The sequence below is a fragment of the Chinchilla lanigera genome, unplaced genomic scaffold (genome assembly GCF_000276665.1).
Source record: "Chinchilla lanigera isolate Chin_1 unplaced genomic scaffold, ChiLan1.0 scaffold00020, whole genome shotgun sequence".
In the NCBI taxonomy this organism is placed as follows: domain Eukaryota; kingdom Metazoa; phylum Chordata; class Mammalia; order Rodentia; family Chinchillidae; genus Chinchilla; species Chinchilla lanigera.
The window spans coordinates 6,088,397-6,111,572 of NW_004955421.1; the positions used below are offsets into that span (position 1 = coordinate 6,088,397).

The following is a 23,176-nucleotide window of genomic DNA, read 5'->3' on the forward strand; positions in this document are numbered from 1 at the left end:
AACTGCAATAAACACAGATACTATCTTTTTTCAGACAGGATCTTACTATTTATTCTAGGCTGGACTTGAACTCACTATGTAGCCCTGATTGGCCTCAGATGCATGATGATTCTACTGCCTCAGCCTCTGGAGTATTGGGATTACAGGTGTGTACCACCACACTGTTTATAGACAGGTATTATTAAGGGATTATATGCACTGGCACTTAAATAAATTTAACTATGGAATGTGTAACTATACAAATAGTGCTACAGTCTTCACAAAATCAGGTATTCTTTGAGAGGGAAAAAACATACAGACTTTTATTTTTAAAACATAATTGTTAATGCTATTGTTTCAGAATTACCAATAAAGAAGTAGAAATAAACATGCAGCTTCCTAGTAGAGGGAAAAAAATGAAAAATTCAGTGTAACACAAGGATGAAGAAAAGGCAAATAAAATCATAGAAAATAGAGAAAAAAGCAGTATAAATCAATGTAAATATATCAATAATCTCAAAAAAGAGAATATGCCTAAATATTACTAAAAGGGTAGAGATACTCAAATGAATGTTGACAAATCAAAACAAACATTGCTTGTGGGAGAGTTGCTATAAATTTAATAATAATAATTATGTTAAGAAATACATCAAACAAAACTGAGAAAGCTTAACAATGAAATAAAATAGAATTTAAGATGAAAATCAATAATGGGGCAAAGAAGTCATTGAAACATTATGAAAGAAAAATCTCACTAGGAAGAGATTTAACTATGATGATTTTTTAAAAAATATAAAATTATTTATTGACCACTGCTCATCACTCTTTACAATAAAATAAACAATGTTCAGTAGGATAACAGTCTAACTACTATGAAGTTATTTTCCTGGCTTCTGCTGAAACAATAATTCTAATACTGAAAAGACTGAGCCAATTAAGGGACAAGTTGGGGTCAAGAAAGACATAGAGGTCAATAATTTAGATTACAAGTTTTCCCCTCACATATTCTAACAGGCCCTACATTCTGAACACCTCTAGCCACTCAGGAGGTATTTTAATTACTTTTCTCTTTGTTGAGAAAAAATACCTGGAGCTCAAAGTTAAAGGAGAAAAGGTTTATTCGGCTCACAGTTTGTAGAGGTTTCAGTCCATAGCTGGCTGTAAGGCAGGGTGACACATGGTAGAGAGTCAGCCATACATGGCAGTGGAAGACAGCAAAAGCAATGAGAGAGGGTGAAAGAAACCTCTCTATCTCTTATATTGTATCCAGTCTACTGGCATTAGGGAAGTGCCAATCCAATTAGTGATCCAGCAATCACCCCACCCCACCCCCGCTTAATCCCAGTTTTGCACTATAAATCAATCACACATGCTAGATTCAGCCACCTCCAAAAAAAGTCTACCCCTCATGACTTCATGAGGCTTTGTGGGGCCAGCCAGACACAAGCCATAATGGTAGGTTTCCATGAGCCAAGTCTTGGATATCCACACTTTTGAGGAGAGATTTCAACTTGTTGTAAAGGAAGGGCTCATGAAGAATCTTCAGTGTTCCCCTTAACAAGTCTTCCTTAGCTAATTCAAACAAACCAGGCTTTGAATAGTTACCTTACATGGGTGGGGAAGTTGTTGGTAGTGATACATTTTTTATTTTCAGGGATTTTTCAAGCAAATTGCTGCATTTTTGTGACTAAAGACATAGATATGGATTCTGGTATGGCTTCTTCGAAAATAGCCTCTTTTGAACTGTCCAATTAATCACAGAATCATCTATTTAGCTTGAAAGGTTATGGCTTTGGGAAAATTTCCAATCTAACTGAAGTGATTTATTTCTTAGGTTGCTCAGAATGATGGTGTTTCAAACGGGTTTATCAGCCATAGTTTTTGTTTGGGTGAATGCTTAAAAACAAAACAAAACCATTTACAAAAGTGTTTTATTTATACACACAAAAAAACTCAAAATGGTCTTTAAGCTATGTGAGCTAAAAATGAGTTCTGATTGAGTTTGACTATGAACAATTTCCCCAGCATTTAGGAGAGCAGAGGAAATATACCAGGCCATCAAGTGCTCTTTTCTAACACAGGAAGCAACTTCAAAAGCTTTTGCTCAAAGTAACCAGTGCTATCAATGCAAAACAAACAAAACTCAACAACTCCCCCGAACAATACTTTCAAAACCAACATATTAAATTTGATTTTAATTACAGTGCTGTTTTCCACACTAGTAAATAAAAAACTAAGATCCATTTTATATATATATATAAATAAAAAACTAAGATCCATTTTATATATATATATAATGTAAGTTATTGAGCTATATATAGAGTTATATATAATGTAAGTTATATACATAATGTAAGTTACTGAGCTTCCTCTTCTGGACAAGAATGCCAAGTTAGTCTCTCTTTATAGAAAGCAATTACAGTTTGAGGACATTTCATATTTGCCTCTTTTGCCCGCGCCAAGTCAGCCTCATCTAAATCCTTCCACTTCATGAGAAACATCAATTCTCGGCTACTGTCTGTGGCACCAATTATTCCTTCGGGATCAAGACCTCTAGCAAAGCCTCTAGGTTTGCCAGCAGCTTCTCTTTTCTTCTTTGATTTGCTATCATCAGATACACTGTCACAAAGATTTTCTCTCTGCACCGTACCGTCATTTTCTTTACCGGCTTTTTGAGAATTAAGAAACGGCTCAAATAACTCTGGGAAATCTAACTTTTCTTCAGATTCCCATGTATCGTCAGCATCTGTAAATTCCTTCCACTTCAGAAAATACTCCACCTTCTCATTCAGTACACGTCGGTCTAGTACTTTTTCTATCACACTTTCTTCAGGCTCTGCTTCCTTAACTTTTTTTTTACTTTTTCCATTTTGTTCTTTTCCCAGTTTTTGCAATGTAATTTTATTGGAGGCTGTTTTTTATTGCAGACTTGAAGAGATGTTATTCACCACCCCTGTCGCGTTTCCGCAGCCTCTGCCTCCGCGCTTGCAGCTACACTCACGTTGGAGGGAATGAGGCCCGGGTAAGTACGATGATTTTACCATGATTTTATCTTTCCTTGTATCACCTAACAAAGAAGACTCAATCTGTCTCCCCATCCTCATCCCAAAACTTGATAGAATTATATAGAGAGATAAAATAAAAAACATATTCATGGTATAACATTTTAGCATACATTTTACAAAAAATATACAGTGTGCTATCTATTAAGTCTAAAAAATGTTTGAGTGATACAACACATTTGACCCACAACATATTTACTACCTAATTATTAACATTTGGAAAGTATTCTTTTTGTTTAATTGTGAGTAGCTAATGCATCAATGGAAAAATTCCAGTAGTCACTTTGCATAAGAGGAATGGTAAAAGAACAGTAAATGAAAATGTGTTGTGTGTATGTACCAACTCCACACAATAAATATAATATTTCTGTATGCAAGCATTTACTAATTTTATTTTATTTTATTTTATTTTATTTTATTTTCCAGTTCCAGGAATCAAACTTACGACCTCACACTTGCCAGGCAGGCGCTGTGCCACTGAGCTAAATCCCCAGCCCCCAACATTTACTAATGTTAAAAAAGGAATTTTCATATTAAAAATAAAATGGTTAACAAACATGAAAACTATATTAAAGACCACAGCAATGCACAATAACATACTCAGTAATGATTTTACTCATCAGAATGGTAAAAATATAAAAAGCTTACACCTTCAAGTGCTGGTGAAGATACAGAATTAAGTGTGATTTTGTTGACTTCCAGCAGGGTAAATCATTTGACATTGTACCTTCAGTTGGAGGTCAATTAAGTTGACAGTACTGGTAACTGACAGTGCAAAATACAATGGATAAGACCACCAACCCCCCCTTTGTGTGAATAACTGCAGAGAAGCTCTCACATTTAAGCACAAAGATGTTTATCACTGTAAGTGATAAGAAGAAAAAGTAGAGTACATACTGAATTTCCTTCCAATAAGGAACTACATAAATTAATTTTGGTAAAATCATAAGCAATAATTAAAATAAAATAAATAAATCGAGAAGACTTAATCATATTTCCCTAAAAAGTAACACTAGATGAAACTATGAGCAAACATGTGATGTACGTAGTTGAATAGAATATGTAAGTTTTAAAACTATGTGAAATTTGATAAATTAGCCCTTTTGGGTAATCTGATTTTTTTTTTTTTTTTTTTTTTTTTGGTGCCAGTAATCAAACTCAGGACCTTGCACTTGCCAGGCAGGCCCTTGTGCTGCTAAGCTATATCCCCAGCCCCGCTTTTGGGTAATCTGGACAACTAATTTGAAGACAACAATATGAACTATAACAACCATTGGTGAATTCCCACCATCTTATTCAGTGAAGCTCTGGTGGTTTCTCATGGTTTTTATTATTATTTTCATTCTCTTTAATGGTTTGATCAGTCTTGCATTCTTACATCTGGCAATCTGAGCAACTTCACTGAAGATAACAATATGGGATATAACAATCACTGTTAATTCCTAGCATTTTTTTGAAATGCTGTATCATTTTTATTGTTTTTATGTTGTTTGTTTTTGTCTATGTTGCTGTTATTTTGATTTTTTAATTCTCTTTAAAATTAAAAAAAAAAAAGATAAATTGGCATATACCAAAGATCAGTAACAGCAGTGATTACTTTTGGGAAATGATTCCCTAAAAAAATAGGTGCCCTTACTGAAAAGGAGACTGTAAGTGGGAAAAAAGATTGTCATTACATACCTACTACTCTTGTGAAGACAAAAATGTGCTCTGTTAGATGCAGCTGGTGCAGTGGTATGGGGAATTATGGGGAAAACTTGCTATTTAAACAAAGAGGGAGTTTGGCAATTGCTAGGTTCCTAAAGTCTGTCCTGACTTTGGCTGTTGAATAGTACTCATTCTGCTGCATAGCCTGTGGCATTTGTCATGCCAGTCCAAACTGGAAATACTAGTTTTTCTACCTTTTCTTAAATCTTGATCTCTATCTATACTATCTGCTGCCTGGGAAATGTTATTTTTTAACTATACTGGGTATTGAACTCAGGGTCTTCACACTGACCTCTTGTGATGTCATGACCTCCCTATTGGTTAGTGTAGGACAAGTTATAGAATTAAGACCACACAATGATCACGGCTTTTGCAATTTCCATGGCCTGTCACTCATACGTTGCCACAATTTTGCAAGTGATATTTTATCATTCTCAGGCCAGCGATATAGCTCAGTGGCATAAGCGTCTGTCTGTCAAGCACGAGGTCCTGAGTTTGATTCCCGGTATCAAAAAAAAAAAAAAAAAAGAAAAGAAAATATTTTATCACTATCCTTGTTTTAAATATAGGAAATTGAAACTCAGAATAGGGGCTGGGGATTTAGCTCAGTGGCAAAAGCGCCTGCCTGGCAAGCACAAGCTCGTGAGTTCGGTTCCAGGTACCGGAGAAAAACCAAAAAAAAAAAAAAGAAAAACCGAAACTCAGAATAAAGTGACCTACATTTATCAAGCAATAGATGATACCTGAAGTTTTCATTACCACACATAATCTTGGGAAGATAAGCCTAGTGCTATTACTCATACTGGTATTACACCCAAGGAAATGTCAAAAGAAACACTCATTAACTATTTTTATAATTGCTTGGGCAACTTAGGAATACCCTGAGATGGGTCAGTAGCCACGGATGTCACTCATATCTTTCAATTAGACTAGCAGAAAAAAAACTAACACATGAAATGCAGCTCATGGAAGGATTGTACTGAATTTCAACTAAATAACAGTGGACAGAAAAAGAAATATTTTTAAATGTTCCCTAAATTTCTTAAATCTTGTATGTATGTTGCTTAAAAATAATGTTGAAATAATGACCAAACAATAATTATTGTCAAACATGGTCATTTTGGTTTTTAACAAAAGTCACATGCATTTTTTCCCTTAGTATCTGACAATAAACTTTTAAAATCTAGAATATATATTTCATGATGGGAACCTCCTTTACTGTCTTTAAAAATGCTCAAAGTAATTACCATTACTTTGTTCCTCACCTCCAACTGAAGTACTGATAATATAGGTTCAACTTTCATTCATCCCGTTTCTATGCACATAAATCACGCTGTTTCAAATGACTCACACAATATTATGAGTAGGCATTTCAAATAGAATGAAATGATATAATCCTCCATTTCTAGCTTTGAATTTTCATTTTCCAGATCTGTATAAAGCCAAAATATTGCCACATGGTACTACAGATGAGGCTCAGATTTCACACTTGAATAATCTGGTTGTCAGACACAGTTGTGAGACGTGCCTGATGAGTAAACACTGAGAAGTTCTTAGCCACTAGAGTCTTCAGAAATGCTCCCTAGAAGTCTTCCAACTCTGTGGTTCTCAACCAGTATTGAGTTGTTTGTTTCATAGTACTGGGGACTGAGTTCAGGGCCTTCACACTGAGCTACATCTCCAGCCCTTTTTGTTTTGAGACCCAGCCCTTCTAAGTCAGGAAGTTCCTGGGTTGTGCTGGAATTCCTGGAATGCAACTCATTTGTAAACTGGGGATTGACTATATAGCTGCGGTCTGTTTTTTGTTGGTTTCCCAGAATCTGAATTGTTTGTGACGTTAAATCTTAGAATGGGTCATAGGAGGACTACCACAGAGGAGGAGAAAGAAGTGAAGGAGGCAGTAAAATGTGTTGCTCTGTATTCGAGGTCATCATTTCACATGCCTGCCAGACCCAAGAGGGTAACTATAGGAGCTAAGTTCAAGTCTGAATACTGACTGAGTGGAAATGATATTTTTTCTTAACAGAGCAGCTTCTGATTATCTATATCCTCTTAGTCTTCCCACTTCTCACTTTTGACAAAGCATTAGCACAGAAAAAGATTTTTCTTATAGTAGGAGAAAACAAGAGTGTGAATGACACAGTGACCTGTCTGATGGAGCATCTGGGTAGCTACACAGCACAAAGACCCCGAGGGGCTGCCATCTGCAAGCCCTGCCCGGGGACTGTATTCTCTGTGGCCAGAAACCTTGCGGCTCTACTGTAACCAGTCAATGTAATAGTAAGACATTCTGATTACATTTTAAAAGATCTCAAGTATTAACACTTTACTAAAAATGTCTTACTTTTAAACATTATTACAATATTTTGGTAATAACTTGGGAAAGAAAACAAATCTAGAGTGACTAGAAGTGTAGTACTTCCGGCGTGTACACGGAAGGGGAGCAGACAGGAACTGCGAGGGGCAGACGGGACATTCTTGGAAAGGATTTTGTATTTATGAAGTTCTGAACTGTTTGACATAAAAGAGAACTGGTGAACATGGGAAGAGCGTAGCGTTATAGAGCTTCACAATGTGCATAGACTTGAATATCCTTTACGGACAGGAATAGCAACAAAAAATAAACACAATTCCTCATTATTTAATTTTTTCCTATTTGGATCCTGTGAATCACAGTCAGTGGGGTCTCAGAGCAAAACAAAAGCAAAATAAGTAAAAAGTAAACATAAAATAAAGAAAAAACAAATTAAAAATTGGGCAATAGACCTAAGCAGACATTTTTTAAAAGAACACGTACTAGTGGCCAACAAGCATATGCAAACTGCTCAGTGTTACTAACCACCAGGGAAATGAAAATCTAAACTACACTGAGATATCACTGTACCCCAAGAAGAATGACTATTATCAAAAACACTAAGGAGAACGAATCCTGGCAAGGCTGAGAAAAGGGAATCCGTGCACACTGTTGGTGGAAATGTAAATTAATAGAGCCATTATGGAAATCAGTGAGGCTCCTCAAAGAATTAAAAGTGGAACTAACATATCATCCAGGAATCCCACTTCTGGGTATGTGAAAAGGAAATAAAATCAATATCTTGTGACGATATATGCACTGCTACGTCCATTGTGGAATTACTCACTACAACCAAGCAAGGAAGCAACCTAAGTACCTTAATAGATAAATGCATAAAATGTAATACACGTGCATAATGGGATTTTTTTTAGCAAAAAAAAGAATAAAATCTTGTCACCTGTGACAGCAAGGATGGAAGTAATGATCATTATGTTAAGAAAATAAGCCAGGCACAGCATGACAACTGCTACATGATCTCGTGTTTCTGTGTTATCTCAAAATTGTGGTCTTGCAGATGTTAAGATTAAAATGGTGATTATCAGAGGCTGAGGACAGTAGTGGAGGGAGGGACAGGGAAAAGTTGACGAATGAGAATTAAGTTTGAGTACCAGAATTTGGGATCATCCTGGGCTAGGTGATGATTCTGGGTTGTGTGATGGTTTTGGCTCTTGTATTTTCCTGAGATGTGTGACAAGTTCCACAGAGGGGACTCAGCATCAGAAAGAAGTTGTTTTAGCATCAGAAAGAAGATGTTTCAGCATCAGAAAGAAGTTGTTTACTGCACTTTATTGAGTAACAAGCAAAGTAGCTTTACTGAAGAGGAATGTACACTTGGGAAAGACGCAAGTGGGCAGAGCCAGAGGTGGCAACCACCCTGTGCACTAAGGGATTTCTCTGTTGTGCTCTTATAATTTGGGGAGTGATGAAGGTGTGTGGCTGAAAGGAATTTTTTTCCCAAATCAACTTTAAGTCTCTACCCTCCAATCAGGAGGGGAAGTTTTTGAACTTATATAGTTTCTACTTGAACAAGAGTGTGGCCAAATCCCATGAAGGGGTGAAAACCACAACGCAAAAGTATTAAATAAGGCCCTTGGGGTCAGAACAGGGCAGTGTGGGATTTGGGACCTCTTAGCTGTAACTGTGAGAACCTCACAGTTGTGAGGCTGGGCAGGTTGGAAAATTTGAGATGGGGTTGATGTGTTCTTCTCAGGAAATTTGAGGACCATAAGCTCAGGGAATTTAGACCATGGAATTTTTGCAGAAAGTCCTCCCTAGTCTCAGTTGCAAGTCTCTCATTTCCAGCTTATATCTAAGTAACTCCCTACGCTATCAGATACAATTAGACATAAGGATGAAGCTCTGGTGTGGTATTGCACAGTATGGTGAATATAGATAACAATAACATACTGTACATTTTACAAAGCAAGGAGAAATGACTTTTAATATTTTCTCTATAAATAAGTCATGATTGTTTGAGGAGTTAGTATGTTTAACTCCTTTTAAAACACTGCACAATGTATATATGTGTCAAAACACCAACAGCACCTGTTAATATGTATAATTCTGTTTCAGTGTATTCGTTAAAATAAATCTGATTTCAGAATAGCATTGCATAAATATGAAGATGTTATTCTTGTGATGGTGGAGGGGGTTGAATTAGCGAATTCAGTTTCTCCCCTGTAGGAATAATGCAGCCAAGTGGATGCTGAGGGGAAAGTGACTGAAGGTGGGGGATCGCAGCAGCACATGGTCCCTGATTGTCTTATGTTTTCTGGGACACAAGATGTCTGTCTTCCATGTCCATGATAGTCAGTGGCAACTGGAGGAAATGTCCGTTTCTCTGATGACAGAAAGGCACCTGCATGCAATAAGGATACATTTGAGTCATTTGTAAAAAGATGGATGAGACCTTGAGACCTTGAGACTATACTGTTAAGTGAAATAAATGTGACATACAAGCTCAAATATCATATGGTTACTCTTCTTTGAGAAACCTAAAATATAAATAAAGAGCAAAGTAAAAACTAGACAATAAGAAACAGCAAGATTGGTCTTTAACATGTGGGAAGGGGCCGGGAGACAGAGGAGCGGGTAGGAAGGAAAGGAAACAAGACTAAAAGGCGGGGAAGGGGCTGTGCTGTGCTGTGCACATGTTCCAAGTCCTTACGCGGAACATGGTCACTATGGAATGTAAACATGCACCAGTCAAAAAAACTAAAAAAGATTTCCTTTCTGTAAGAAGAGTTAAATACCAGGAATTTTAGAGTGAGACCAACCTGGGACTTAGTTCTGGCCTCCTTATTTACTAAAGGGAACTTCACAAAAATCATTGGAGCTTTAGATTTCCAGAATCCTCATGAAAAATAGGAAGACCAACATCCTTTTCACAAGGTTCATATGAAAAATAAACAAGGTTACAAATCCCCAATGATGAGAAATTATTCTGATCTTTCTTTTTTAGTTTTTAAATTTTATACCTATCTGATCTTTCAAAGACCTCACATTATTTCAATTGTTATCATTTATTTATGTAATTTCTTACACATTTTTGCTTTGTAACAAAGGGAGTTTATGATTTAATTTACATAAAATTGTTGGTATAAATAGGAATTCTCTGGATTAGTTTGTTTGGAATATGAGAAGACTATTGGAGAAGACACTAACAAAAACAACTCAGTCAGTGCTATTTTGGGACATAACAATATTCTATTAAAACATGAAAACAAAGAAAAAGAAATATAGCTATGAACTGCTCTTGATGACATGACCTAAAGCTTACAACTACTAGCAAGCTCAAGAATAACCTTTCTTAAGACATTTAAGGAAACAAAGTAAAATATGGTTATATTGAACAAGTGATGTGCACACCTAAAGAATAAAGGAAAACATGACATATTACAAAACCACATTGTCCTTATGTCTTATGATTGGCAGTTTGTACAAGGGTCAAAAATTCCAATGATAGCCTCATACACAGACTGAATAAGGCTGATATTTTCAACTGTGTAGGTGAAAGGAAAGAAAATACATTCTGTAAAACTACAAATTCAAAACATGGTGCCAGAAGTAACAAAACAATTGAGTTTAAAGATGCTTATGAAATGTCTCGATATAACTGGTCTATAAAAAGAAATAGAAGACTAATTTTACTCTGTCACTGCATACACAAGTTGTTATGGTTTGGATCTTAAATATTCCCCATAGGCCGTGTACTAAAGGCTTGGTTGCCAGCCTATGGCATGCTCTAGAAGGTGGGGCCTTGGGGAAGAAGCCAGGTCACTGAAGACAGGCATTTCAAGAGTCTGTTTTATGCTTTGCTCCTGGCTCATCCCCTCATCTCTGCTTCCTGGCTGCCATGAGGTGATACCCTTCTCTGCAACACATCCCTCCTCATGGACTCTCTGCCTTGCAACAGACCGAAAAGCAACTGAGGCAGCTGATCAGAGACTGAAACAGTGAGCCAAAGTAAATCTTTCCTCCTTTCAGGGTTTTCTCTTGAGCATTTTGTCACAGATGGAAAGCTTGCACATAAGTTAAACACATACATACAAAAATTAAAGGCTTTGTGTTTATAGACAGAGACTTGATTATTTCATTGCTATACTTAACAGTTACTTATTCAATTGCCCAAATATAAACTTGTCTAAATCTTGTGAGAGACAGGGGACGATTTTCTCTATTAAAGGATGGATAATACCCTGGGTTCTATACTGTCTTAGCCATGCTCTATCCAGTGGTGGCAAACCTTTTAGGTACTGAGTACCCAAACTGCTGCCCAAAACCCACTTATTTATTGCAAAGTGCCAACACTGCAATTAAACCTGAATATTGAGGCTTTAGTTTAGGAAAAAAAAACCCAAAAAACAAAAAACAGCTGTTACCTGATGTTCAGCTGCTGGAGCTACTTGACTTCTGTACCAAGAGAGAGGGCTCTGCATGCCCACTGCAGGATGCATGTGTTAGGTTTGCCACTACGGCTCTGTACTACTGAGTACCCCCCAGTGCTAGGCTCAGTGAAAGTAATGATATCGACTTATTAAATTGCACACAGTACTTGCACTCCACTTCAATACAATGAGTTAACAAATAAAACTTGCTGTCCAAGAATACCTTCAGGACTTCAGCACCAGTGATTAGCAGTGCAGAATATGTATGGGAAAGACAAATTCCAAATTAGAAATGCTCACACTGTGCTTGGGTGTGCCTAATCATTATGTCCTGAGTTCTGCATGACAAACCCATCAGCTGGACACTTTATGCTAATAGAAAATAAGCTGACATGTTACAGCAACCTGAAACTGAAATTTTGCCATGGTCAGTCTCTTAATGAACAGAGAAAGGAATTTATGTCAAGCTGTAACCAAGTAAAATGATGAAGAAAATCAAACTACAGAAAGGAGGAAAAGTAATAAAAATGTTCACTGTGAGGAACTAAGCTGACAGAAGCACAGAAATAGACTGTAAGAGCCTGTCAGGCTGCATTCTAAAGAATACGCAAGTCGGGGTGGAAGACAGCTCTTCAGGAGAATAACACTTATATACTGTTAAGAGAAGGACCTTATGGACTACATTTCATACTCCCTTTTCTGTTGCTTTGAGGAATACCAATTTAATTAACACTACTGCCAAGATATAAATGGAAGTGGTATTCATCCTTTCCAAGGAAAGTTTTAAAGGAATTCTTTAAATTTCCACAAGCTGGATATAGATGACCGTGATTGTACAAGGTAGTGATTCTTACGTTTCAGTCTATCAAAATTACCAGGAAGGCTCATATAAGCACAGATTGCTGAGTACTACTTCCATACCTTCTTATTCAACAGGTCTGGAGTGCCGTCTTATTATCTGCACTCTAGTGAGTTCCAGAGTGATGCTGGGGGGGCTGGTCTGCAGACTATGCTGAGGGATAATGAAGCCATGTGACCAGAGGAATTTGTGTCCTTAAGCCACTGTGGGAATGCCACCTATTAATCATAAATGAACTTCTACTACCTTAGGAACTTTATGTATTTTAGGGTCTGCTTGCTACAGCAGCTGTCATTGCCCTAACAATAGATGAAATAAGTAAAGAATGCTCTAGTACAGTATGAACATTTAACAGAAACCTGAGAGAAGTATAGAAGAGAGGCTCTGAAAAATGTGAAAAAAATATACAATCAATGAACAAATAGAAAGAAGAAAGGGAGTAAATTAGACATGAGGGTGGCAATGGGGATCCTGATGCAGTGGGGACATGTCAGTACAGAAACAGATTCAGCCAGACAAAGGAACTTGCATTAGCTGATACTGAGGACATGAGTCTCAACACAAAAAAGAGTTTACAAAAAGAAAAGAGTTTATAACTACATAGTGTAGAATGCCAGATTTCATGAAAAAAATCTACCTGAAAAGGAAGTTCCAAAAGAAGACATAATCCATGCTTATAAAATCATTGCTTCCAAAAAACTGAAACAGGTAGCTGTTCTCTAGACATACTTTATATTACAGAGTGCTTAATAGCCAGAAATGATTTAAAAAGTTAGGATTAAGATGTCCTGCTCCCACTTCAAGACTGGTATAACTGGCCTGAGGGATGTTTAACAACTAAGGCTTGGAAAACAAATCGAAGGAAGAAAAGGGCTGAAATGAGAGTTGATATTTTGGCTCTTTCCCTGGACATTACCCAGGACCCAGGGCATGATGAGACCCTTCAAAAAGGGTCCTGCAACTCCAGTGAGTCACCTAATCTCCTGAGGGGAGGGATTGTTGGATCCAGAGGACACGACCAACTAATGTGCCTTTTTGCAAAAACCAGAAAAGGTCACTGCAGAGGGAAATGCTCAGTGCTTTCAAGGAAATCAATATGGTCAAGCAAGACCATGACCCATCCTGCCAAATGATGCAGCTTGGAAAGGGAAGATCTAGAAGACCTAAGAAGCTCCACTATGGCCCCAAAAGTAGCACTAAGTGAGACTTAACTGACTTTGACAAATACAGATAGATAAATTTGATTTAAGACAGACCTTATTTTGACTTGCTCTTAAATATCCAGCAAGAAAATATAACCCAAAGAGGAGTAATTAATAATAATATACAAAAGCCAGGTTAGACATGAAAAGGGGCTCCAAATAATGCACCAGTACCTGCTGGAATTCTGCAGCTGCACATTTTAGCTTACAGTCATGAGCTGTCACAATCCCCAGTCCCATGAGTTCTTCCAAAAATATGTCCTTAAGCCTCTCTTGGTATATTACATTTATGTTACTTTACTATACTATTAAGGACCCCTCACATATAGCTATGGCTTCTTGTATAAGTGTGCTATACAATAAAAATGGCAATATAAGTATTCTGCCTATAAAGCTCTGTTAGATTTGTGTTATACACTTTTTGTTATTTACTCTAGACTTTATATGTTTATATTTACCTGAAGCCTATCACTAAAAAAGTCATCGGGTCTACAACATAGAGGCTAGATGCTAAGTTCTGAGACATATAATAAAAGTTTTTAATGGTCTAATGGTCATAAAAACATAAACATGTTTATTTAGTGTATTATTTGGAGGATATTAGATTTTTTTTTTAAGTGACAAAATGGGGAGGGGGAGTTTGATAGTAAACTCTACCCGTTATACTTGGGTGAACAACTCTGAACAGACACAGATTAATGTCAACAATAAAGGGCTTATGCCAAATGCCTCCTAATTTTGTCGACTATTGTAACATTTTGTAGCCATTATTCACCAATATTCTTCATTTAATTTTTGGACCTTGTTTATTAAATGTGGTTAAAAAACAAAGCTTATGTATTAAAGACTTGATAATGTTCTTGTTCTCTTTTGCAGACTAGGGAAGAATAAAACAAAACAAAACAAAGTGTTCTTCAAACAATAGAACTCACTATTGCCTTGTATCTTATTCAGATCAGTGAGGGTAAGACTTCTGATCCCTGACTGCACAGAGTATAATTTCCCTCTCAGCATGAAGCAACCATAAGTAAATGGCCCTTTTGCATTCCATATGGGATCAAAGTCTTGGTGGAGAAAAGAGAATGGACAGAAGAAATAAAGATAGATAGAAAGGAGACAAAGAAAGTGTTATGGTTTATGTCTGTGTATCCCCCCAAAGCCTCATGCGGTCATGGGCAGGCTTTTAAAGTTTGATTAAGGGTGTGAGAGCTGCACCCGCCCTGGGGTGGATAGTTTGCATATGTAAGGGAGAGGAAGAGAGTGCTTGAGGGCATTCCTCCCCCATTCTGCCCTGGTGTGTGCTTGCAGCTTAGCTGTGTTCTGCCGCCTGAGCTGTTGCCATGTGCCACTCTGCCTTATAGTCTGCCAAGTACGGACTGAAACTTCCATGAACTGTAAGCGAAATAAACCTTTCCCTCCTTAAGTTTGGGCATCAGGTATTTTGTCCCAGCAGCGAGAAAAAAGTAACCAAGACAAAAAGCAACAATTTAAAATTGTACTTTTAAGAAGATTGCAACTTCATGACACAAAGTTACCCAAGGTTATCCATGTCTATAATCTACAGGCTTTTTTATACTTCTTTCCTTTCAGGACTAACATACCCAAATCCCTAAAAGATACTTTAAGCTCATAAATCACCTTACTGATAAGGTAAAGAGCAGAAACCTGATTCTAAAAAATATAATAGGGGCCAGGGATATAGCACAGCAGCACAAGTGCCTCCTAGCAAGCGCAAGGGCCTGAGTTCAACTTCTGGTACCTAAAAAAAAAATAAATAAAAATAAAAAATATAATATACTGGACCTATGAAAAGAATCAATATCTTTTTCTTTCTTTGTTTATTTGTTTTGGTACTAGGAATCAAACTCAGGACCTTGCACTTGTCAGGCAGGTGCTTGTGCTACTGAGCTATATCCCCAGCCCAATATCTTTCTACCTGGGTAAGCCATCAATTTTTTCCTATAAAGCAAACCCAAACTTTCTATAGAGTCACAAATTCCATCTTCAAAAACACAAATATTTCCAGCTTCAGACTATACTGCCTCTCCTTCTTGAGAGCAAAGAAATACTCTGTTTCTTTGAGTATGTAATTTTGGTATTTTGCCTATTAAATTCCTTTATGCCTCTTTTAAAAAACATGATTGCTCAGTGTGTATATTAGAGTCTGAGGACATGAATACCAGAGGTTATGTAAGGGCCTTCATCATCACTCAGAGTCATATAGATTCTACCATCGAGGTGATCTTGAAACAAGTCACCTGGTCAACTTGAATCTCAGTTTCTTCTTCTGTAAAATAGGAATAATGGCCTTCCAGGATTATGAAAATTGTTGGATGCTGGTGTGTATACAAAGTATCTAGTTTCTACCTTGCTATGAACCCCCAGTAATTCTGTGTTACGAGACCAGAATTGAGGTGGGGAAAATGGAAAGAGTAAGTCCAGAGCTCAGTGTCAAAGAGACACCTGGAGGAGGCTGTTACCAATTATACAGGTGTTGGAGAAGGGACAGGTAGAACTTAGTGTCCGAAGAGTGCAGTAGGAGATAGAACTGAGGAAGATGGGAATAATAAGACAAGACAATGGATTATTTGTTTTCAATATTTTTGTGTTTTGCTTATATCAGAGGTAGATTTGAAGAAGTATTTGAACAAAATGGGCTGATGGGATATTTGGATAGTGCATATCTTCATAATTTAGAGAAATGTGGTATGACTGAAATTCTTTTTTTTTTTTTTTTTTGTATTTCTCCGGTACCAGGAACTGAACTCATGACCTTGTGCTTGCCAGGCAGGCGCTTTGCCACTGAGCTAAATCCCCAGCCCCATATGACTGAAATTCTTATTTGAGAGAACCCAATACTTGAAAATCTGGACCCTAAATTTACACCAAATTTAATTTGCAACACTAAAGAAGGTACTTAGCTAGGTAAAATTACTCAATCTCAGGTGTATCAGAAATGTCACAAGTGACCCAGGAAGAGTTTACAAACTGGACCCACTGGATTCATTTATGGCTATATAGTAGGCTCCAGATATCCATTTACATGAGAAAATGGAAAGACTATCAGAGCAAGGCATGCAGTCCTAAAGTTTAAGTTCTCATAAGAAACAGCTTGAAATATTTTCAAAAAATTGTGATAGCACTGTAGCAACAGCATTCACTTAAATTACAGAGCCCTCCTCTCCAAGTGCACTTGAAGGCTGTTTGATACAGAAATGACATTTTATCAGTTTCACTAAGTGACCTGCATTGATTGAAAATGTGGGGAAGCTTGAAACACTAAAAGTTCCTCAAGGGCATTTTTCCCTGGTGAATGTTCTGTTTATTTTTAATTATGTTTTCCCTCCATAGCCAATCTATGGTACCATTTTAAAAGTGTCTGGTTTCTTTTATACACTCCAGGTAAAACACAAGATCTTCCTTGGCTGATATGAACTCATGTGAAAAGCCCTCAGGAGCTGTTAGGGGCTGTCTTGTAGCTCTCAGAGCTCACCCTACAGACTTGTGTTTTGTCTTGGTGACACAGTTCACCTAGTTCCCATCTTACTAGGAACCATAAGAGAGAGGCAAAACTGATGAAACTTTAGTAATGAGAACACAAAGAATTGGGAAAGATTCTTTTTAAAGGGAAATAAATATATTCTGTGCCATAAACTCACTTCCAAAACAGTTACCAGTGGATTCTTTTATTGCTCAATACTAATCCAGGAATAGAGAACGTATGGAAAATATGAACCTTATAATTATCCATTTCCAGAGGAGAAACAAATAGAAACACATTTCTCTCTTTTCTCCCACACTACTGCAGTTATATCCAGAATTCCCAGGAGTAATTGTTCTAGTTGCGTCTAAATGGAATATGATTCTTCTCACAGTGAAATGATTCACTGTAGAAATCAAACAAGCAATCCCACCAAAATGTATGGACTTTCCTCAACATTTCAGTTCTTGGATTAAAAGGTAGAGGAAGAAACACACACACAAACCAGTATTCAGAACACTAAAGCAAGTTATTGCTTTACTTATGTGGAATTGCTGTACTTATGTGGAAAGATGACCGAATTGGTAGGATGAAGAGCACTTGCAGATTAACATGTTAAAACTTTAGATCAGTGCTTGTATTGAATTGCAACCCCCTAGGCACATAGATGGTAGATGCTCACAGAGAATAAAACCATATTAAGAGCATTTTCCCCTCCACTATGGTTATAACCACCTAACTCAAATTAAATACAAGGAAATCTTTGCCACCTCTTTGCTAGATACAGAAGTTGCTAGATTAGAAACTATTTACTTATAGCTTTTACAGTATGTGGTTGATATATCGGGGGGAAAGAAATATGATTTTATGTAAGTATGTGATTAGGTTTCCTGAATAATATTGTCACCATAATGTCTTTATAGCCTACTTAAAAATGGCAACCACAGCTTGCATGAATTCACGGACATATTTTAGTTTCAAAATCAACTTCCAGTTTGCCCTTGGTTTACTTTTTGAGGGTCTATCTGCATGAATACATCTTATCATAACTGTCTGCAAGATTCAACCTGGAATGAGAAACAGTGGCTATTTGATAGCAGGGCCCATGTTTAATGTTCATCCATTAGACTATTTAGTGACTAGCTGTAGTGACTGACCATACACTATAATCAGTTCACATTTGAATATATTGAGTATTCTAGGGTAAAATCCAGTTAAGACTAAGTCTATCATAGACTGTAAAAACTGTTCCATCAGTCATCAGTAAGTCAGAGGTGTCATTAGGAGAGAATCCATAGGTGACAAAAGGAAATCATTATCCTCATTACACAGGCAACTCCATATAGTCTGTGTTTAGGTCAATTTAGACCAGGATATTTGTAACTGAAAATTCAAATGTCATTTTTCAAATAGTAGGTAAACTTCCTTCTGCAACAATTACACAACCTGAAGTGTTTTTCACTTCCTTTTAAAATGCATTTTTCTTATTTTCAGTAAACATGATTTGGATAATATGCAACTGCTATGGTTTTTATAAGTATCTCTCTATATGCACAAATCCTTCAAAATGAATAAATTATGTATACCAAACATATACTAAAAAAAAAAAACTAAATACTTTTTAAAAAAACTAAAAAGTAAAGCTTAATCATCAGGGTTGAAGGACTGAGGGGTGGTGGAATGGCGTGGAAGGCCCCCAGGTCCCTGGGGACTGTGTCCCAGAAGTGGACGGCAGGATCGCACCGGCCCTGCCTCTTTGTGCCCTGGTTCCGGTATCACCTAATAGTCTCATATGGAATGAATTCCAATCTCGGGTCTTATATGAACTTAACTATTCAAACTCAAACACATGATTAAACCTCCTTTAAGTTTTAATTTCCTCAATATGAGATCCTATTCAAAAGGTTTCTGTAAAAATTAAGTGCACATAAAATACATAGTACTTGATAAATATTAGATGATACTAGAGTTCATTTTGGGGGCAAATTATATTTTGTATCCTGCCAAGTGCTCTTGAATAGAATTATTTAAAAAGAGACAAGAAGACTTTGGGCTGACACACTTTATGCTGATATAATCAATATGCTGCACATAGTACATAAAGGAAGTTTCCTTCTATCAAGTAGATTACAAGCTGGTTTAGGAATATGACAATATTTATTGGGCTTTACTATCCCAGGGCATAGCTTGACTCATAATAAATGTTTAACCAATTTTTGTTAAATAAGCAAGAAAATGTGACTGAAATCTACTGATCTTTACAATATTGTCTCTAAGTCTACACATACATACATGCCATGTCTTTGAAGTGATATTTTCCCATTGTTGCTAAAAGTATCATTAAAAGTTATGTGATTTTCACCCACTGTTGTCTCCAGAAGTCTTTCTAATCTGAGAAAATGTTCTATTCCATAGTATCAGTTGAGTATAGTCTATGGCTTTCACTCAAATATTTTATATTTTAATTAATAATTCTTCCATAATGTTCTCTTCCCCAAGTTGGAAGTTGTGTCAAAATTAACCACACTGAAGAGCATAGAGAAATATCTGTCCACATGATTTTTCTTCATCCCCAGCTTTTAGAAGTGTTGGATTACATCTCCTCTAAGCCACAGAAAGCTGTAGGAGATGCAGCCTGGCTTGCTGCTGGGGCTAGGTACAGGCAGTGGAAGAAATAGATAGTATCCCACCCACAGGTGTCTGCTCCAGGCTTGATGAAGACACATACTTCTCACCAGGAGCTGCCTGAGCCACTAGAAAGATAATTCAGGTTGGATTTTGTTGCAGAACTTTGACTTTATTTAAGGCCACTTGTCAGAGATCGCCAGTTAGCAGTTCTCTTGCTTATCATGGTTACATATTTGTTCCTTCTCCAGAGAAAAATGGTCTAAGTAGTTGACTAGAAGTTCACATAATATCATGTTTGAAGGTACTCCCTCTCATTTCTGAGAATGTTTTCCTAACCAGGAGCAAATTTCAAGGAAGTACAAGAACAGATGTTTGTTTATGGAAGCATCCTACATCCACGGGTACAGGAACCCAGGATATGGCAAGGCATTCAAAACCAAAAAGAAAATGACACAGCTCTTGCTCAGAAGGGCCTTATTACTTTATAGAAAGATGTTTATAGCCTATTCTAGTGACTGTAATATAAGACCACCTGTTCAACATGGAAAGTCCTTTGAATTTTTGAGTGCTAAAGAAGCATAGTCATGCTATCTTACCTTGAATATTTAAAATTATCTCTAGGAAAATCATTTTTCAGCTTCACAACAATCCAAATTTTTGGAATCCTTAGAGGTGAGACTATTATTTCCTGTTATTTTTCTTCTGCTGCTACTCAGATGGATTCAGTTAGCAGTCACTGCAGTCCTTCCCTACTTGGTAGAGAGCATTCTTTGAGGTAGCTGCACAAAACCAAATACCCAGTAACTTAAACTCATTCTTTCAAATGCCTAGAGAGCATTCAGCAAAGCTCTTCAATTCACACCTCCCATCCTTGTGAGATAAAGTTAATCTGTTCCCTGCCATGAAGAAGGTATTTCTCTTGAGTCAATTCCTTTGAACACAGAACCTTCACATTAGCCATGCTGATCTTCCAGTACCTTCTGCTTAAACCTGGCTGTAGGAGATTAAGGATGGTGGGGCTCATTGGTCCTAGGAGGTATCTATGAAATACTTAGAGTGCCAATGGAAAGGGACCCTTCTCTTAACTGGAAATATTACATCTTCTATCAGAGTCCAACATATCTCCACAAGACACTACTAAACAGAATGCCCATTTTGGTTGAAAGTTTAAATCTTGTGGCCAGTTACTATAAAACTCCTAGCAGGCACATTCCCATATGATGCAGCCTACTTGAGAAAGGGGACGGATAAGAAGTTAGAAATGGAGCAAAGAACTTGGCACCTATTAAACTGTCTTGATTTTTGCCTTTTTGATTTCTTTTTGATCTAAGTCTGCATGCTTTCCAAGAATGCTGTCAACAGTCACTGCTGTTTGGCAAGTCATGCAGGATGGAAAGGAGTTCTCCAGGGCTTTTCATCTGAGAAAGTCCAAATGTGTAACCACATCCCAGCCTAGCACACATTTCAACATGACCCTCAAAACCCAATGTGTGTCAGGTAATAGCTCAATGCAATTCTGTGTGGCTCGAGGATATTTTGTGTCTAAGGCATTATATTATAAATTCTTATGTTCTCCCCAAGGAGATAGAGGTATAAGAGACATTGTGGGGTGCTGATGCCAGGTAGACAAGTAGGGTTTTTCTGACCTGGCAAGGAAACTTTAAAAATTACAGCAAATGCAGTGTTCAACTGCTAAAAGGCCAACTTCATAGTCCTAAACTCATTTCTTCAGTCACAAAATCAAGCCGAAATTTTTGGTTTAGATACCAGCAAGCACCACCTTGATAAGCTTGTCCAGAGAACAATCATCTACCTTTGTTTTTACACTCTTGGAATCAAATGGAAAGAGTTTTCTAGTTTTAATTATGGTGGACTGGAGTTCTTTTCACAAAGCATCCATGCAGGTGAAATTCAAAGAGCAGATGTTCTCCATGTGGTCATAAATGATGTCCACACTGTCAGGGTGTCACGTACAGCTGCTTACCACATATGAGATACATGGAAGCAAATGTGACTTTAATCAAATGAAGGAAAAGATCTTTCTAAATTTGGTTGTTATGGACTCTGTTATAGATTCCTATATAACCTAGAGTTGGATTAGACATGAAATAATTTTTTGATGTAAAGTTTACTTATGCTACTTGCATACTGTGAAGGTATCTTATCATCTGTCTCAAGGTGGACTGTCATTGATTACAGATGAGTTCCTTCTGTCCCAAGAGACTGTAGAGGAATAGAAGGTTGCAGTTTCAGTTCAACCTGTTTTGTTTTTTGTTTTTGGTTTTTCTCTGGTACCAGGAACCGAACTCACGACCTTGCGCCTGCCAGGCAGGCGCTTTTGCCGCTGAGCTAAATCCCCAGCCCCGAGTTCAACCTGAATATCCAGGTATGTGATATTAATTGTCTTCTTTCTTTAAAAATCAGATGAACTGCATAATGTGCCATGTCCTCTGCCCCCATGAAGTTATGTGGAGGACTACACGAGATAACAAATGGGGAGGAGCTACCTACCGGGTAAGCTTCCTTCCATCTCACAATATCCTCATATGTAACATCACTGTTATTTTACTTACCATCACGATGACATGAAATCTACTCTATGTCAAGGAAAATTCCTGTTGAGTACACCTTCAAAATATATTTACAGCCTGACCACAGCTGAACATTCCCTCTGCACCACTACCCTCATTTGAGTTTCCATCATTTCCCATCTTTTTTAACTTTCTTTTTCAGACATATTCATTAGGACTGGCTTCAAATCGGTCCACTTGTCAGTACTGAACTACATAGGAACATTTTTAAACATTCTTGATATCTAATTCCTTGATCCTTCCCTAATACTTGAATTTCAGACCAGGAGACCTAAGGCCACCTCTGTATATTTTATACAGGGAAAACTGAAGTTCAATGTGACACGAGACTCCTGCCATGCCACAGAACAATTGGAAAGCACAAGACAGAATTACAACACAGGTGACCTTGTGTGACTCAGGGCCCCACCTGAAGCCCCTGGACAGATGTAGAATAATGAGGCTGACACACTTAAAATTTAAGCCGGAGAGATTCTGGGGCTTCTGGCTGGGGAACCCCTCCTGCCATCTCACAGAGACTGGCTTGATGACTACAAAGAGAAAATGCGTTATCCTCTGCAAGTGAAATATTTTGTCTTTTGACACATTAACTTAACCGGTGGTGCATCTGCTTGGATCCCGTCTCTGCTGCAGTTTCTGACCATCCCTCAATTTGTCTGATTCTTTCATGTAATCTTTGGCTTATTTTATTCTCCTTTTCAGAACAAATACCACCTTCTTCCAATGTTACCTGTTGAGAGGATGCCCAATTCCTTCCACATCATGGTCTGACAACACCATCTGACAAGATCCCCCCACTCTACAATGGTTTTTGTAGTTTGACAATAGATTGCCATGCTCAATTTGTATGCAATTCATTTAAAAATAATTGTTGAGTGCTTCATATGGCAGGTCTTATTAACATTTCAGAATGTGACAGGAGTGTA

At 37.3% G+C, this 23,176-nt stretch overlaps 1 protein-coding gene and 1 pseudogene across 3 annotated transcripts in view; both read right to left on the reverse strand.

Moving 5' to 3' along the window:
* Grm7 (glutamate receptor, metabotropic 7) overlaps positions 1 to 23,176 on the reverse strand; it is an 818,896-nt gene that overhangs the window by 364,735 nt on the left and 430,985 nt on the right. The gene's annotated exons all lie outside the window — the stretch shown is intronic.
* LOC102025473 lies at positions 2,337 to 3,077 on the reverse strand (annotated as a pseudogene).